Here is an 18,505-nt window from a genome sequence, read left to right as displayed (position 1 = left end):
CACACGAGTCAACACTTCACTACCGGTTTTCTTCCAACCACAATATGTGTTAGCGTGCTCAGGTGTTATTTAAATGCAATGAAGAGAGGGCTCAAACCGTGATGAATTCATCAGCTATGCGCTTTCAGAAGTTTCTAAGTTATGTGCTTGGAAAAGTTAAAGTTGCACTAATATTTTGAGATGAATTGAAAGTTACAGCGATATGTAGAATGACTTGCTGTAGATAAAGAATTTGAATGGTCAGAAGGAGATAATGTAAGATGAGATCTCAGCTTCCCTTGAGAACTATTGCTGAACTTTTTTGCTTAATATCTGCCTGCCCACAAATTGTAAAAAAAAAAAAAAAAAAAAAAACATGACAAAATTATGGCACTGATTTAATTAGTTAGCTGGGTGGTTACGGAATTATGATTTATGAATGAATTAATGAATCTAAAGGTAAACATGCAGATACCTGTCTTATCTATCTATCTATCTATCTATCTATCTATCTATCTATCTATCTATCTATCTATCTATCTATCTATCTATCTATCTATAAATATATATATATATATTCAAATAGATAAACATTTCTGAAAAGTGATATGATATAAGATATAAAAGTAATATCTGCCTGCCTGGATTTTGACAAGGGCACACAAATATAGCCTATTAATAACTTGAAGGGAAAGTTTCAAAAGTCAGTTTCAAATTGATTGATTGAATGATTGACTCACTCACTCACTCACTCACTCACTCACTCACTCACTCACTCACTTACTTTGCTTACCTAGTACTTACTATATGATCTCTGGGATCTCAAACATAAAAATATATCATGAGGGTTAAAAACAGAATACATTTAGATTAGAGCTGTCAAAATAAAAGCGTTAATGCACACAACAATTTTTTTCAGTTTAACGGTTTAAAGAATATTTATGGAGCTTACGTTTTTTTCCCGTCATCCTATCATTACATTATGTGACCACGCTCTTATTCAGACAAATGCTTTTAAACCATTGAAGTGTGATAAGTCACAAAAGAGAATGCAGCGCGGCACTGGCGCACGTCTTTGTGACAGACACAAACGACTCTTTCGCACAGAAAAGCAGCTTCAGACAGCGCTTGAACGGACAAAAACACACAAAATTATGCCAAAATGCCTGTTTTGTCGAGTATCCTCGCAAGCACAGTCTTAAATTAGTTTCATTAAGTCTTAATTGAACGTAAAGAGTTGTGAGAAAATGGGATGCGTGCCAGGTCTTAAAGTGACAGCAGCATAAACTTACTGCTGTGTCAATGTTAATCAAAGAACAACAGAAAAAGAGAAAATCCCTCACTTGTCTTGACTGAATAACTTTTATAGCTTAATAAGGATTAATCTATATTTCATTTTTAATTTATGCAGGGAAGACTGTGAAGTTTTTGATAACTTTATTCAATTTCTCTATATATGTTAGATCTACCTGAAAATCTTAAAGCACTGTTTACGAGGTTACATGGATAAAAGACAATAAAAACAATTATTGTTGTGAATTTTCACAGAGCAAGTACAAATCTGAACTGTTCTGACTGGGCCAATAGAAAAAAAAAGAGCCCTGATATATTGAAGAGCACAGGTAAACATTTTTAGTGACATTTAAGAATGTGTTTATGAGAAGATTTTTTTTTTTATTCACTTAAAGTCGGCGTGAACCGGAAGTTGCAAACGACTTTTCTCCAGTGTTGTGACACATTTCCGAGTGAAAGGGAATATTGAACAGAGGGCAGGGTTTTACTTTAGCGCTCCTCCTCTCCATCTCTCGCCCATAGAAGAGTAACGGTTTGAGGGGAGTGGTTAAGCGTTTAAGCAACCCAAGCCGTCAAACCTACTGTACATCATCAGAAAAAGCACCATTCCAGACCGGAAGTAACTTTTCAGACTTTTAAAGATAACCACGGCAAACAATTTTTTTCTGTGTATTAACTTGCACGGATTAATTGTTCACCAAGACTAGTAATATCCGCTAACAAAGTAAATAGGGTCAATTTTGATTGCATGCCGACTTTAAATGAAAAGTTGATATATCTTTTTTTAAAAGCCTAATACATGTTTAAATGTACAGTTTTTTAATTACACTGTAATGCATTAGACATCAGCAGTCTTATCAGTGATAGTGGCTTCTTTCAAAAGATCATGCAATTAAATCAATATTTAAAATATGTCTTTGTTGTTTCTACATTAATTTGGAGATTAAATGTGAAATAATTACAATATAAAATATATTAAAAACGTTAATGATAGGTGTGATTAATCGTGATGAAAAATGTGCGATTAATTGGCTGTTTTTTTATTTTTTAGACAGAATTAATTTAGATATAAATGCATACTGAACTGAGGCAGAAACAAAAGTGCCATTTCGTAGCCATCTTAAGCCATTTCTAAACTCTTTTTGAGACTTGCATAACTTTGTGCTTTGTAAATACCCCCGTTAGTAAGTGTGTTTTTCCTCTCCCTGTCTGTCTGTGTGTCTATCTGTCTAAATCTTCAAAGTTTAGGAGAGAAAAGAGGGCAATAAAAAGGGAAATGGGTGAGATTAAAGGTGGCAGAGAGAGAGAGAGAGAGCAGAGGGGAGGAGTGAGATAAGCAAGGAGGAGAAAAGAAGTATCCATGATCTGGCCAGACCTGGGAGACAGGCTCATCCCCAACGTTCTCCTGCACTGTGAAAGCTCAGCGCTTGTGTTTGAGCACTTGACAGTGTTATCAGCACTGACAGCCAGATTGTGTTTTCACATGAGTGTGATCAGCAACAGATTACACACGTATACTCACGCACACACTCATACATTAACAGCCTTGCTTGTTCCTGTTATTTCAACACAGAAAATGTGTTGATGTTTATCGTGCTCTTAAAATAAAACGAAATAGAGGCCTTGTCCCTCTATCCTCCCCGAACACGCTACTTATGTCTGACTGAAGATAATAAGACACACGTGGGTAACTACTGGGCTCCCGAAAAGAAAACAACGTAGGCGGGATTGTTGTCAGCCACTAACATTGTGTATTTATCTTCCATCTCCTTACATCTGCTTGTTACAAACATGAACAGATGAGGTCGAAACCTCAAAATTACCTTTCTCTGAAAAGCCTCTTGTATGTGTATACGAAATGACATAACTGCTACTGGACACTTTCCTTGTGGCTTTGAACTTACTGGAAATCGGATTGTTGATCCTGAGTGATGGCAAGCAGGTTCAGTTTGGACCGACAGTCTGGTAGCGATCGACAGCCAAGGAAAACAAGAGGGAGAATAATTCATTTGTGTATACACATGTATACAGTATGTGTCTGTCTGTTTGTAAATTAGGTCATGAAATCTAACTTTACACATTTTTTTTGTATGTTTCAATTGACATAAATCCCCTTTTGAGATATTACAGTAAAGTGCCTTTGGGGAATGTTTTAACAGGCACATTTAGACATTTGAACAAACTCATTAGTCAGCTCTTCTGCACAATGCTTAGTAGACTGAACTAATGTAGTGAAAGTTACCGATCTAAATTAAACCAAATATTAAACATATCTAATATTTAAATGTTTTTATACATTTATTTTAGAGATTTTCTTTTTCTTAAAGTGTTATATAAATGGCACCTTTAACTATATATATATATATATATATATATAGGCCTACCTTAAAAAAAATCCAACTTTCAATCAAACAACTTTCTGTATAAAACTTCTCTTTGTAGAATGTAAACTTTGAATAATAGCCCAGAACATGGTCCAGTAATAGCCCTGAACATGGTCAGAGAAAGAGAAAAAAGAGGGAGCGAGAAGGAGAATGGCAGGAAATGACATAAACAAAATGTAAATATTTACTTGCAAACGTGTAATAATTGCTATTCTCTGCATATCAAGGGATATATAAGGCAAATTATTATTTACGTTTAAAACGGCAAATTCTTATTCAGATCTACATCAATGACATACGATATAGTTGCTGTAGTTACTGTTGTTTCTGTTCCTCTTCCTGTTCTTTATCTAGTTTACCAACCACATGAATATGCAAGAGGCAACTCAATAACGGTGTTTATATATTTATTTATTCCTTTTGTAGTTCCCCCAGCCATGCAGTGTATCTTGAATACTGTGCCTAGATATAGCTATTAACACAGAAAGAATTTCTCTCTCCCTTTGTGTCTCTTCACCAGGTGCCAACTAAACAAACACAAGCGCACACTGAAACCTAAGAGGGTCTTCCTGCTAGAACTGTGCACTGGAGCTGGAAGAACTGAAGGAATTGTGAACACGGTGGGTATAACGTAACATATGCTTTTCAAATGGACGCACGATTAATAAAAATTATGGTGTGGCCTGATCTTGAGGCTAAATATATTTTCATTGATATAGTGTGAGGAACTGTCCATGTAAATATACGTATGGTGAAAGAGAGAATCTGATGAAACTTAGCATGTGCTATCATATAGCTGGTGGAACCGAAGCCGTATTGATCTAGATATTAAAATTACCAATAAAAATGGAATTCAAGATTACAGTGTCTTGTGACCCAGAAGTGGGATCCCAAGGAAGCTGATACCCCTGGGTCCAGTTACAGTCTGTCAGGCAGATTAGTTGGTTTTATTAATTCATTAACTGATTTCATGTTTTTACCTCTGCCTCTGGTTTGTCTGTCAGTGACTCAAGTTGTGCTTAAGGTTAATTCTAAAGCATTTGTTTTATGAAACAATGAAATATCAGTGTGAAGCAATTCAGATGACCGCTCTAAGATGGGGAACTGAAAAAAACAGCAATATAGTTTCTATTCTTTTGTCAACCCCTTATTAAACGTGAATTCAACCATTATTTCTGAACATTCACAGGATGGTCTTTGGTGTAGCTAATTCTCATCTTTTGATTCCTTGGTAGATGTGTTTAAATTCATTCATGGTGGGACAGATCTGTCTGTGATTTATTCATGTTTTGCATGTGTTAAAGTACTTATCTCCAGTGATAAGGAACCTCATTTAAATATATGGTGAAGATGGTCTTGCTGGGCTGTGAGAATCTATGCTTATATGAGACATTTTCCTTCTATAGGTTTCTTGAGTCGTCTTGAGTCCTTTGTGTTATTTTATAGATTCTTCAGATATGAGTTCATTATAGCACCGCTTCGTAGATGGTTTTCGAACGAACTTATATGTTCATGTTCAATAAAATGTTCTGTAGTTCTCCTACACTCTAAAACAAATTTCATCATGTTTTCAGATAACAACAAATGTGTTTCCATTGCATCGATGTAACTAATTTCTGTTCATTTTCAACTTGATTGTCACTAATTAAATTCAAAGTGGTTGAAAACATGTAATAAACGCATGCAGGTTGTCACTTTGATTATTCTTTAAAAAAAATATTTAAACTTAAGTTTTTCATTTTAGTGTGCTATAAAACAAGTTTTGGAGCTACAGTGCTTAACACACACTCACACACACACACACACACACACACACACACACACACACACACACACACACACACACACACACACACACACACACACACACATACACACACACACACACAAATCTTGTTTTAAGGGGACATTCCAACTTTAATGTCAAACTATATTATATCCCCTAACATATAGGTTATCCAACAATTAGGCCTGCATAATATAGGCTATAGTAAAATATTCAGTTCAAAAAAATTAATTACAAATCTGCTTATTATCTGATAAAATCACATTGTTGAAAAAAAATCTCTGGGTACAAATGAAATTAAAAGTCACAAAGCTAAAGGTAGCCTACCATTGTGTCTGTGCACAGTTTGATTATACACGGTGTGATTTAACTTGATCAGGTAGGAGATAAAAACGCATTAGTGTTGCGCTTCTTTCATTAAAACACTGGAGTGATGTAAGCCCGCCCCCCTTCAAGAGTAAACCCGATTATTTGCCCTGCGTAGAGAGAGAGAGAGAGAGAGAGAGAGAGAGAGAGAGAGAGAGAGAGAGAGAGAGAGAGAGAGAGAGAGGCGCGCGCGGAGCTCAACATCATCAGTCGCAATAACGGCTTAATCATTCCTCACCGTGGACGACCGACACCAACCTCAGCATCTGAAACGCTTTATTAGACACGAGAAAAGAAACACGCATTTAGAAAACGACACTTTTCCCAGGTGCTGCTGGTGATTTTTGCTGGATTTTAAGTGTGACGCGGTAAAGTCCACCCGGCGGCTCAACACCTTCCGTCACACCGCAGGACAAACTTCACCGGACACACTTCAGACGCGCCATGAAGTAAGTGTGACACTGATACCCTACACCGGTGTGTGTTTGTTCGTTGATACATTGTGTGACATTGTTGTTAAGTAAACACCAATGCGATGAGTTAACATCTCCGTTATTTCGTGAGATCACAAGGGAGAGAGTTAAAGTAGCTCCGTTAAGAAAGTTGACATGACAACACATGTTATTTCTGACTACTGACAGGAGTATCACTTCTGTATGAAGACTTATTCTTATTATCTTTTACAGGCGCGTGCTTTTGTTTGGGTCTTGTAAAGTGCTTTATCGGCTCGCAGAATAAACCAAAACACTTTACAGAGGTCATGCATGCATTTACAGTTACTGCCGTCGTGAATACAGTCAAAGAGCTGTGCGATGTTGTGTAAAGGTCCGAGGGTCATCAGATTATAAATGCAGTATTGGATTGAAACAGGCGTTCAAATATGATCAACATTCATTCGTGTGGCAATATTTATTTCTGCTTTATATTATCAGGCTACTGTATAGGTAGGCTATAGTTTATGTGCTACTGCCTAAAAATTTAATTTGACCAACTTTGCTAGCAAATCCACACATAAATAAAACTAAAAACTCACCAAAAAAATAATAAAATAAAAATAATAATCACAGCATCCTGATTCTGATCAAGAATAGCAACATTTGTAAGTCATTAAATACTACACTAACTCAGGCTGAGAGACCATCCGTTTATTATACATCCAAAAGTCCATAGTAAGTGTTCAGTTTTATGAGGGTTAATTATTTGTTCTCGTCAGTAGCTTAAGCTTAAACTCAAAAGTATATTTGCTTAAAACAAGTGTATAGACATACAAATGTGTGTGTGTGTGTGTGTGGTGTATGTATGTATGGCTGTGTGTTTATATATATATATATATATATATATATATATATATATATATATATATATATATAAAACCTATTATTCCCAATTAAATCTAGAGAGAACAGTTAAGTTGAGGGTCAAGTTTCCTTTCATGCAACCATAAATCAAAATAATATGTCAAGGCAAAGAAGTGCGAATTTATCTGTATGTATATGTGTGCGTGTGTGTCTGTGTCTGTGTGATATGTGTGTCTGTGTGTGAGCAGTTATTGTACGAAGCTGTTATAATCTAATTACATTTTGAAGTAACAAATTAAACTGGTAGCTGCTAAAATGTGACACTCTGCATACTTTTACAAGTAAATGTGAAGACAGATACAGATGTAAATTAATGAATGTGATTGTTTAATTAACAATTAAGAGTTTTTTTGTCACTTTTTTGTATTAGAGTTTTTGTTTGTAGCATCCCTGTGCTTATAGGAAATTACCGTGAAATAATATAATGTTATGTAAAAAAATTTTTTAAACAGTTTAAGCTACATTTTGACTAGAGATACAATTTCTCCACGCAAAAGGCGTCACGTATTGTATTTATGTCACTTCTACCACAAGTGCACTCTTTTTCAGACTATACTTTCAGACAGGCGAACACAATCAATAAAGCTCCTGTATGTGTATGTATGTGTGTGTGCATGTACGTGTGTGTGAGTGTCTCACCTGTTGCTCTCCTGGGATTTAGTGTTTGCTTAATCTGCCCAAGGGGAAAATGAACACACTCACATGTGGACTCATATGATTACACTCAGAGGGTCCTCTCATAGCCGTGCACATATACACACACACACACACACACGCACACACACGCACACGCACGCCCGCACGCACGCGCGGTCGTCCTCAGACCTGTCGTCTCTAGGAAATCACTTGGGATTAGGCTTCTGTCGATTCACAAAACCAACAGTGACAACATGGCCTTACACTTCTCTCAAAGAGGGATCAGCTCTCCACGTGTCACTCTGATTGGCTGAGCTACTTGAGCCGATTGTCAGAGGCATTTACAGGCACAGTTTGTGTACCCCTCCAAAGCACAAATGTATTGTCTTTAGGTTTGTCCTGATAAACACAAGGAAAATGTTTTTTTATTTGCAGTTGTTAGGTAAATTACATTTTTGCGTGCAGTGTGATGAATGATTAATGATCTTCAAGCAAAGGTAGGCATTATGCAAAAAATATCAGGAATAGTCATTCATCTAAATGTGTCCCCCCACCCAAAAAAAAAGTCATAATATGTCTTTAAACCAAACATTTGCCACTATCTCCTAAGTTTCATGAGCTCAAAAAGAAAGACAGAGTCTTTATTTTCGTTGTAACTCTATAGCAATAATAATAAAAAAGTAATATCAGCCCGTTTTATTACACAGCAGTGTGTTAATTTTGAGTCAATGAAGTCAAACATTTTCTCATTTCGTTTTTTCCATACTCTCTCTCAGCTTCATTTACTAGGCTAAAAATTAGTTTAATAAAGCAAATAAACCAGCTCCAGATAAGTCATTTTTACCCTCAAAGAGGTTATGATATTTGGCATTAGCTGAACGTACCCAACGCGTACGAGTCCTGGTTTTTGCATAATGAATTTAACTTTGCTTCTGTCTCTATTTTGTAATTAGCAGTGGCGCTTGGCAACTTTCTTTCTCGCTGTAAAGTGGAAGGTGGTGTATGGAGTTGATTCACCAGAGTGCTGCTCAATCACAGAGGAATAGTCCTGCCTTTGATGTTTAATTATATTGTGAAAAGAATACTTCTGCATAAAATTTAATTTTTCAGCTGAACGTTCTCTGTTCTAAAGATCTGCTGTGGGCTTACGTGGTATGTACCGAACACACAGTAATTATTATGTATGCTAAAGAAGTCTGCGTGTATGTGGCTGGAAATAGTTCTGAGAGTTGTGTATGTGGATGTGCATTTGCATGATATGAGAAAAACTATATTTTACTGTGTATTTGTACACGAGCAGATGATAGAAAGCTGTGAAGGATGGTAGAGGCTGCCACGAGGAGGCTGCGATGACAGACAAGTCAGTGTGCGTGCGTATACGCCGAATGAATTTGCGCAACATATCACGCTGCGAACATGAAAGAGGTGCTGTTCCCTAAAAAAAAAAAAAAAAGGTGACTCCTGTTTCTTATAAACTCCTCTTCAGATTTGGGTGGTCTAGCAGGGAACCTTTTCTGGCCTTAAGCATCGAAACGCTTCCACTTTGGACAGTATCTTAGGAAAACAGAGCACATTTTATGCTAGATAAGAGTTCACAGAACAGTTTAGGAAAGGGTACATCCCTGCATTCGAGAGCTCATTTTATCTAGTCGTGCATATTTGATGCAATCCAGCATTTGTTTTATTGGCTGTTCCACTTCTGTTAGAGTTGGAGATTTAAACAAATCTGTAGTTTAAAACAGGTTCAGAGATTTCACACATTCTCTAAATGCACCAAATGACGATGATGAAAATCACAGGATCGTGACACTTTGAAAGTGTCAAGAAGACCTTCGAGTAAAATAGCTAAAAATACATTCCTCGCGTATCCGGTCAGTTTTACTTGCAGTCCTGTAAAACTTTTCTTTAACCGTCTCGATCTGTGTTTGCCGACTCCATGCTTAAACGCATTGTTCCATGATAAAGCACAGTGGCACGGTGTGTGCGCCTCGCTTCGCGGCAGAGGGACCCATGGCACACTGGTGGACTCGGGCCAAAAAAGCGACGAAAAACTTAAAAAAAGATGAGAGACGAGTCGAGAGGTTAGGGGAGGGGAAAAAATGCTGAAATATTTTCCAGCAAATGTAATTTATCTTTGTCAGTGGGGCAGCATAGCCCAGTCATTCTGTAAGGCTCTCCGGTGAGAGGGGGGACAGAGGGCCCTCTATGCCCCAGCTTCACATAACATTCATAACCCCGACGTCTCTGTCGCCGAAGCTGCCCGTAGCACTCTGCCGTGTGGCAAGGCGTATATTTTTAGCAATTTACTCGAAGGTCTTCTTGACACTTTCAAAGTGTCACGATCCTGTGATTTTCATCATCATATACTGTTTGGTGCATTCTTTTTTTTTTTTTAGCTAGTTGGGTAGTAAACACGGGCCACTGCGTCTGACAACTGACAGACGTGATTCAGATACGTTTGAACATAAAACGTCGGGAGGAAATAAGAGTTTCTTTTCATTAGTGTGAGGTTGAGGTGTTTCATTCAGCCGAGCTTTGCAAAGACAGCCTCTCGGGCGGCTCGCAAGAGCAGCTTCTCACGAGCGGTGTCCTGCCAAGCTGCACACGTGTGTCTTTCTGCAGTCATCTGCGCCCCTTCTCAACAGCGGCCTGTCAGCAGCGGAGGCTGAAACTTCGGGGGGAACGCGTGCCGTGCTGGACACTCGAGATTCAAGGAAGAGAAAGAAAAAGAAAAGTCGTGAATACGGAAGGGGAGATGTGTCTGTGAGCCTGGCATTGTGACACTTAATGCCTTTATGTTTGTGGTGGCGTTTACACTGGGTCCTTCAGCAGGCTGTCACCCACCTCCAAAATAACCAATCAGACCAGCCGGTTTCAGCCTTTGGCTGTCTGCTCTGTCTTAAGTCGGTTTTATTCCACAATAAATGGCGGGTGCAATTAATTTTAGACTGTGTAGAGTAGCCTAATGTATTAGAATAATACATATAGGGCTATATATATATATATATATATATATATATAGTGCGTGCGTGTGTGTGCGCAATATATATATATATATATATATATATATATATATATATATAGTGCGTGCGTGTGTGTGCGCACATTTCATTTTCATTCTTTGTTTTATATCTAACAGTCAGGGAACTATCCGTTTTTTTCTTCATACTTACCCCCCCTTCTCCACAGTACACTGTTTACTTTGATGTATGACTTTTCTTCCAGTAGTTACTCCGAAGTACAGCCAATGATGTCATTAATTTTATTACAGATGCTCCATCTGGAAAAGAAGAGAATAAAAGAGAGAGTTGGAGAGAAAAAATAGAGTGAGAGAGAAAGAAGGGAAGGAAAGGAAATGTGCGGCCCCGACTTGTATGCATAATTAATAAGACCAGCACTTCATTTGAAACTTCAGGGTTTGCTGGCCAGTGCAGGACGGGACGTGGAGTGCTCAGCTTTATATGGTGAAGTGTGGAGGTGGCTCCTTTCACCTGCAGCTGCTCTGTTACAGTCCCTCTGGAAAAACAAATAACCTTGTGCGTGCGTGTGTGTGTTTATGCCCGCGCTCAACCCTGACAATGGCGGGAGCTCCTGTGACATGAGACCATGTGACGCAGGCGTGTCATTAAACTGCTTGCTGGCCCGTAGCCCACACTTCCTAAATGTTGCTGTCCCGCCAGAAATAGCTCAGCCATGAGATTGACTTTTTTTTTCTCTCGCCTGTGTTTGTCTGCATGTGTGTGCATATGTGCGCCAGGGACTACGATTGTGAGCCTGCAGTATTGTTCAGGTTAAAATTGGTCACTGTCTTATTTTTGGATCAGAGCGGCTCAGGGGTTATAAATAGACAAGGAAAGGAAGGGAGATACCTGCCGAGACTCTGGCGAGCTCTGTTGTCCCCCACCGCCTAATGTTCACGTTGTATCCTCTCTATATCAAGCTCTCCTTAAACAGACCTTGATGTGGTTTTAACAGGAACTTATTAAATGGAAAATAGTCATATGACTATACGTTGCGACAGAGCTTTTAGGCTTTTAGACTGGTGTATGGTCTTCACGGTTGGCTGGCAAAGAGAAGAGAATAGAGAAAAAAATTGTGCGTAGGCACGGAGTGTAATCTAATAGGGCGATGTCCACATCATGGAATATTTTTAGAAGTAAAGTGCTAATTTTATTTCTTCATTACAAACTTGATTAAAGTATTTTCCCACCTCCAGTAGATTGACCACATTCAACGCCACTATGTGAAAATAGTTTCACTATATATATAAAAAAAAAGTTTGTCAGGAACTTACAAAGTGTTTATGTGGATGTGGATCTAAATGAACTGTTTTTATAAATTATTAATTCTTAAAAATATTATTTGTTATGACTCAGTCAATCTGAGAACATTAGATTACTCAAACAAAAGTGTTTTAAGGGTTAGTTCAAGTAAACCTAGTTCCTTAAGGTAACACATGTAAATTATGCTAAATATAAATTTCATGTTTAGTCTCTGTGTAAAATTCAGTGAATGAAAATGTCAAGGTACTTTGCTAAGAAAACAGTTTACTTTACATAATATTTCATTTGGAATTGCTGACCCCGAACCTTTTTTCAAAACAAAGTTCAAAAGTTTGGGGTAAGAAATTATTACTTTTGTTCAGTAAATAAAAAAACAAATATTAGAATCTTTTAAAATTGTATTTGCCACAATATTACTTTTTACTGTATTTTTGATCAAATAAATGTAGCACTGCTGATTGTAATATAATCCTTTCAAAATCATTTAACAATCTTAAAGAGTGCAAACTTTTGAACGCTAGTGTATATTTGATTAAAACAAACCTCTGTGTGAACAGCTCTACACTTAGCACATTACAAAGTCCCCAGCCCTGTTGCCAACTGTTAAGATTGTGAATTAATGATGTGGCATGATTGAATTTGACTCGGCAAACATTCCTGCTAGCTCGCCCCAGTTTCCCGCTGGTGTCTCTCTAGAGGGGTTGTGTATTGGACCTCTGGACTCTACGTTAGCACCTGTAGACCGCAGAGAAGCCTGAACATAGGCCTGACACCTCGCATAGATTAGAACAAATTTAGAGTCTGAAGAGTTTGACGAGATAATTTTCTGAGTGGAAAAGAGGCTTATTACTTGCATCTGCATTATAAAATACAAAAAAATATCTATAAATAATATACTCAACCAATTACACTCAACCTTTTTTTTCCTGCAATTTTCATCTTTCAATAACTTTGGATTGGTCCCACCAGAGTAGAGGACACACAATGGACATCATGTCATTATATTGACATGGTTGCTTTTATCCTCAGGTTATTGTTACCTAGGTCAGATTAAAAGCGCTGTGCTCTGCAGGCCTGTTAACGTAGGAGGTGTAATCTTATTAAATTCATCATCATCTTTCGTGAGAAAGAGGAACTGCTCTTGTCAAGCTTCAGTGCGCAGGTGAAGAAACCTCATGTTAATAAAGCGGCAGTTAGCCTCTTTCCCTCTCTCCCCGAACGGGCATGTGCCGTTATATTAATGTGTTTATGACAGTTTAATTGGATAAGCAGGCCGCTCGTAAAAAAAAGCCTACAACTGTTTTTCGCTAAGGAAAGCGCAGACCTTTTTTTTCCTCCACGTTCTGCTAGGCAGCCCGTCGATGACCCACTTCTGAGATGGTCGAGAAAACAAGGAAGAGCCGAGAACAATTTGTGGAGAATGACGGAGAGAGGGCAAAAAAAGAAGGTTAATTTTGTTGGGAAGTCGATTCGAAATCCTTTTTCACTTTCTCTCCTCCTTGTCCTGAACGCAGCCCACTTTTTTTTCTCTCCATGCTCCCCTCCAGCAGAATCGGAAAAGAGAAGGACTGGGAATGCTGGTGTGGATTAGCTTCCGATGCTTGGCTAGCCCCCTCAGTTAATTACATGTGTAATGAGTTGTTTATTTGGGATAATGCGCAGCTGGAACGTCTGCGTAACGCCGGAGCTGGGAGCAGACCCAGGGAGAGTCAAGGATAGGATAGAAGGATGGAGGAAAGAGGAGACAGGAGAAAGACAGTCCCCAATGTCGGCGCCAGAGCAAGGAAAGGGAGGCTCGGTAGGAGGAGGGGTGGGCATTCACATCCCATCTCAGGGTCAAACAGCCATAGGATTTTTCTCAGGGGTGGGGGCAAAAGAAACCTGTAAAAAAACATACAATGCTGAATAAGAAAAACAACGTACGGTGGAGGGGGGGTGGGCTGATGTGTGCCCAACAGTGCAGAAGGGAGTGGAAAAGTCCATGGGTGCAAGCGCAAAGGAGGGAGGGAGAGACAAGTTGTGCTATCATAAGCCGAGGGGGACAGCTGGGGTTATGTGAACGCTGCAGCTGGATCGGGAGCCGAGGGAGATCGCTTGGCCGATCCCTGTGCTGCCGAGTGGCTGGAGCCTTGAGAAAAAGCTTCCCTCCCTTCGCAACCTTCTGCAGGCTGCACTTTCCCAAACCTCCCCCCCCCCCCCCCCCCCTAAAAACAAGATGGTGTAGATAAGCCTCTGGAAAACACACACACACAGACCTGATTTATACAACACCGGCTGTAAGCACTTGCTTTCACTTGTTTTCTTTTCCGCTCTTATCGAGTCAAATCGAGAAGCGGTCATTATTTAGCTAGAGTGAGCGATTACCATCAGAATAACAGCAATTAGAAGAGTGATTATTTTTTATATAAATGCCTGAAAAAACAACATGTGATATGCATCTCACAATATTTTATTCTTCCTCTGAGCAGAGATTTTTCTTCTTTTTTTGACTAGCATTTTTTTCCCCTCCTTCTTCGAGATGACTGAAAAGTGTGAAGCAGAAAAGTGAAGCCGTTTAATCCGGCGTGCGGCATCGGAAAACTTTCGCTGTCACTGTTTTCTGATCACATATAAAAAAAACAGGCCCGTCACAGCTGCAAGACACAAGAAACACACAGTAAAGGAAGCTATGCAAATGCGTGCAACACTGACACGCTACTGAACAACAAGGTAAAGCCTGAAAAAATAAATAAATAAGTAGTGAAATACACGCGCACACATCACACGCTACACATGGATACTCCTGTATGGAGAATTTGATGGGAGAATAAAGAAAAAGGTACAAGTTGTGGAACATTTTCTTCGTGCACACAGGGGAGAGACTGAGATTAATTGCAGTGATGCATGGCAGGACATCTTGAATGTCACTGTGAGGCGGAAACATGGAAAATAATAATAATAATTACACTTAAAAGGAAACTTAGCACTATATATATATATATATATATATATATATATATATATATATATATATATATATATATATATACGACTAAAATACATATCTTTGTGTCATAGCTGACACAACAAAGTGGGGGGAGATTGGCATGAAGGGTCACCTCTGTGACGGGTCCAGAAGCTTGTTGCTAAGTTAGTCCATTCAGCATGTGTGTGCGTATTACCAGTAAAAAAGTCGTGAAAATCACATATTCTTTCCGTCAGTTCTTTCTTCCTCATCAAGGGTTAACCAACAGCGCTTTATCTGATCACACTAGCTCTGTGCTCTAAACCTCCCGTTCATGTTTGAGGTTTTTCTTTGAAAGTCCGGACCGTTTTGATTCACCGCAGCTGCACTGACTCTTTAATCAAATGCTATCTTTTCACTGCTTTTGCCCCGTCTACCCTTCCCTCTCTCCCTCCCCTCCCCTCCCCTCCCTCATCCCTTAACGCATCTTAATTGGTTGCTTTCTGTGACAAATTACGAGCGCGTGCTTTGATGAGGTCAGGCCGAGCCGGTACTGGAGTAACTTGTGCCAGCCCCTGGTGGTTCCCCTCACCACTACAAACGAGGGGTGGGGGGGTATGCGTCGGCATCCTCAAACCGTAATGAGAGACTGGGCCCGGGGCTAGCTGGTCCCCCTTTACAAGCTGCGAAGACACCAAAGGGGGGGTTGCAGGTATCTGAGCCAAAGAGAGCTGAATTTTGAGACTTGTTTTTTTTTATATTTATTATTATATATTTAAATATTGTTAATATTATATTTATTTCATATTTCATGTGTTTTCATAATAATGAAACAATAATTGTTAAGTTATATATATATATAAAAAAAATTATCAGTATACATTTAAATGTATATATTTATTTATTTACATTTTTAGCAGTTATGCTTTTATTTGCATGCTTACAGTGTGCTTTACTTTCCTGGTTACACAATTTGCACCGTAAAACAGTGATCTAAAATGATTTTCTTTTAAAGCATCGTTGCTACAGCCATACGCATTCAGACGGGCATCATATGACGTTGAATCGCATCTCTCGATCTGTTTTTGAGCTTCCCGCCATGAGTGTTGCTTTTTTTTAAATGACATGTCAAGTTAAAAATAACTCTTCTTTTAAAAACTTGTCTCAAAACCCCTGTGTGCGTCAAGCTGTTTTTCAGCACATCTTATGTAAAGGCTCCCTAAGAAACATTTGATGCACCTGAAAACAACCTAATCTAACAAGCCAACTAGTCATTCATGCAAACCTCCAACTAGTCGATTCAGTCCACATCCCTAGTCCTGCATAAAAAGACGTGAGGCCGTAGAAGGAGTGAGTCAAGAAGAAAACGTTAGAGAGGAGGAAAGAGAGATAGGCGTCACCCATATTGGCACTCGTGTTTAGACAAACGCTAACTGCAACAATCACAGTTTAATGATCCGCAATGTCAACAGCGCAGCAATGCTTCCAACAATCAAGCGGATCGGCTTACGCTTAAACCAAACTGAGACATCACTTTGGAAAACCGAGGACGGGGAGGGCGGAATAATGGCATAACATTTTGCAGCAGGAGATTTGAGATAGTGTCTGGGCTCACGTAATCTTCATCTCCTCTTCCGCGCTCTCTTCCTCTCGATCTGGGTTACTCGGTTTCCTCACAGAGCTTTGGGACCGGTGAGAGAGAAATGTGGAGGGTGAAAAAAAAAAGTCAGGTCAACATTTTGAAGGACATCTTTGCTGAATGGGTTTCAACTTTATATTCAGAATTATATTCTCCCTGAAAGATCTAAATGTGTTTTGTGATCAGTTTAGATGTCTTCAGGTCACCTCAAGGGGGGTCAGAAATGCCACGTGTGATGTTACAGTAGGAATTTATTCATTTCTCTGGTCAGTGTAGGTACAGCGAACAGTCATTTGGGAATATTGCTTTGTCAGTTGGAAACTGTGGCCCTGCGGTTCTCAGTTATATAATTTGCTTACAAGAGCAGGTCACAGATCAGTCAGTGTATTTGCATTGCTGAGTTTCCAACCAAAAAAGCCACACCGCCCCGACAGACACCGACCAATGGCGACAATCACTAGATTGCAGTGTCACTTCTGAGACATTCCAAGACCTGACAAACACGAAAACAGCCGCCAACCAGCGCTGACAAAACCTGACGAATTGTTGGTTCCCTTTGATCAGCGTCTGTCGCGCAGTGAGAATTTGCCTTAACGGAGAAACTGAGAAATACAAAAATTGCAAAATACTACATTTATACTATGAAAGTGAGACTTGAGTTTACACATTTGATGATATTGCTGTATCAGACTGACCTTTAACCTTTTTCTTTTCTTTTTTTGCTTGTTTTTGACTACAGTGAAAGTGAAAGTAGCATCTGGTCACCAACTGTTTCACCATCATTACTGAAACATCACTCATAAAAAGAATTTTCTCGCAATCACTGCCGATTGATCAGAGAGATGTTGCTCAACTTCCCTTTTCCACCTTACCCCCTTGCTCCCCCTTCAACCCGCATCTTGTAAGGCCACTGGAAGAAGGAACCCAAAAAAAAAAACATAAACAATCTTTAAATCATTGCAGTGAGATTTGTGGACATGAATTTAAAAAAAAAAGAAAGAAAGAGAGAGAGCGATGATAAAGTGACAAAGGAAGTATCTTGGCCCTCGCTCTTGCCTGGTGAGCCACGTTAGCCTCTGGGCTTAATTGAAGCCAGGAGGGAGCGTTTAATAATTGCTGTCAGAAGATCAAATTTAATTCTCTTTTCACAGGACCGCTGTAGGGTAGAGTGAAACAAATTGTCATCGGAGATTTCCAAATGAACAAAGCTTTTAATTAGTCTGATTAGAATGCCGTGGTACAGAGGGAGAAGAGGGGATGAAAAAAATGTGCGATGAAATAATCAGAGGATCATCCGAGCATGCTTTCTGGTGTTGCGGGGAAGGTCACATGACTTTGTCTTCCCTCCTAACTATCGCCCCCTACAACATGGCTAACATTACAAGACATTGTCGTTCTCTGCTCATTATAGGAATTATCAAGTGTGGAGAATGAACACCTAAGTTTTGCCTCCAGAAGTGTACAGAGTATGCAACTCTGCACAGCTGTTGAATACCTTTGTCATTCCATTTTCATCGCAATCAATAGGCCTCTTCACACATAATTCAGGTTTCAACGAGGGTGGCGCTGCTTTCTATATATGGTCTGACTCTTACATGTCAGACAACAGCTAGTTAATACAATGTGAGACCAACTGTGCATTTGCGTCGTATCATTTGTAACTTTATGGTGTTGACAAGTCACTGTGTTTGGCAATTACTATAGTCACTGTCAGTATGGTTACAAACATATTCACAATTAAAAGGGGCTTGACTTTAGTTCATTTCTACCGACATTAATCAGTTCATTTCTGTAAGATATGAACAGAACAATTTGAAAGTCACACCTGTTAGTAAAT

General features: G+C 39.0%; 2 protein-coding genes across 6 annotated transcripts in view; both read left to right on the top strand.

Moving 5' to 3' along the window:
• ccnh (cyclin H) overlaps positions 1–18,505 on the top strand; it is a 184,475-nt gene that overhangs the window by 865 nt on the left and 165,105 nt on the right. The window lies entirely within an intron of this gene.
• The window catches only part of mef2cb (myocyte enhancer factor 2cb), a 77,494-nt gene that overhangs the window by 5,578 nt on the left and 53,411 nt on the right, over positions 1–18,505 (top strand). For 3 of the 5 annotated variants that reach the window (XM_079608515.1, XM_079608513.1, XM_079608517.1), the window contains exon 2: positions 4,177–4,276. The gene's annotated coding sequence lies outside the window, so the exon portion shown is untranslated. Of the gene's footprint in view, positions 1–4,176; positions 4,277–5,959; positions 6,258–18,505 lie in introns of those variants that run through there. The other 2 variants (XM_079608514.1, XM_079608516.1) reach the window with 2 other exon arrangements.

Source organism: Phoxinus phoxinus (genome assembly GCF_949152265.1).
Source record: "Phoxinus phoxinus genome assembly, chromosome: 3".
Taxonomy (NCBI): domain Eukaryota; kingdom Metazoa; phylum Chordata; class Actinopteri; order Cypriniformes; family Leuciscidae; genus Phoxinus; species Phoxinus phoxinus.
Note: the sequence above shows the minus strand (reverse complement) of the source record. Positions and strands in the feature narration are given on the sequence as shown.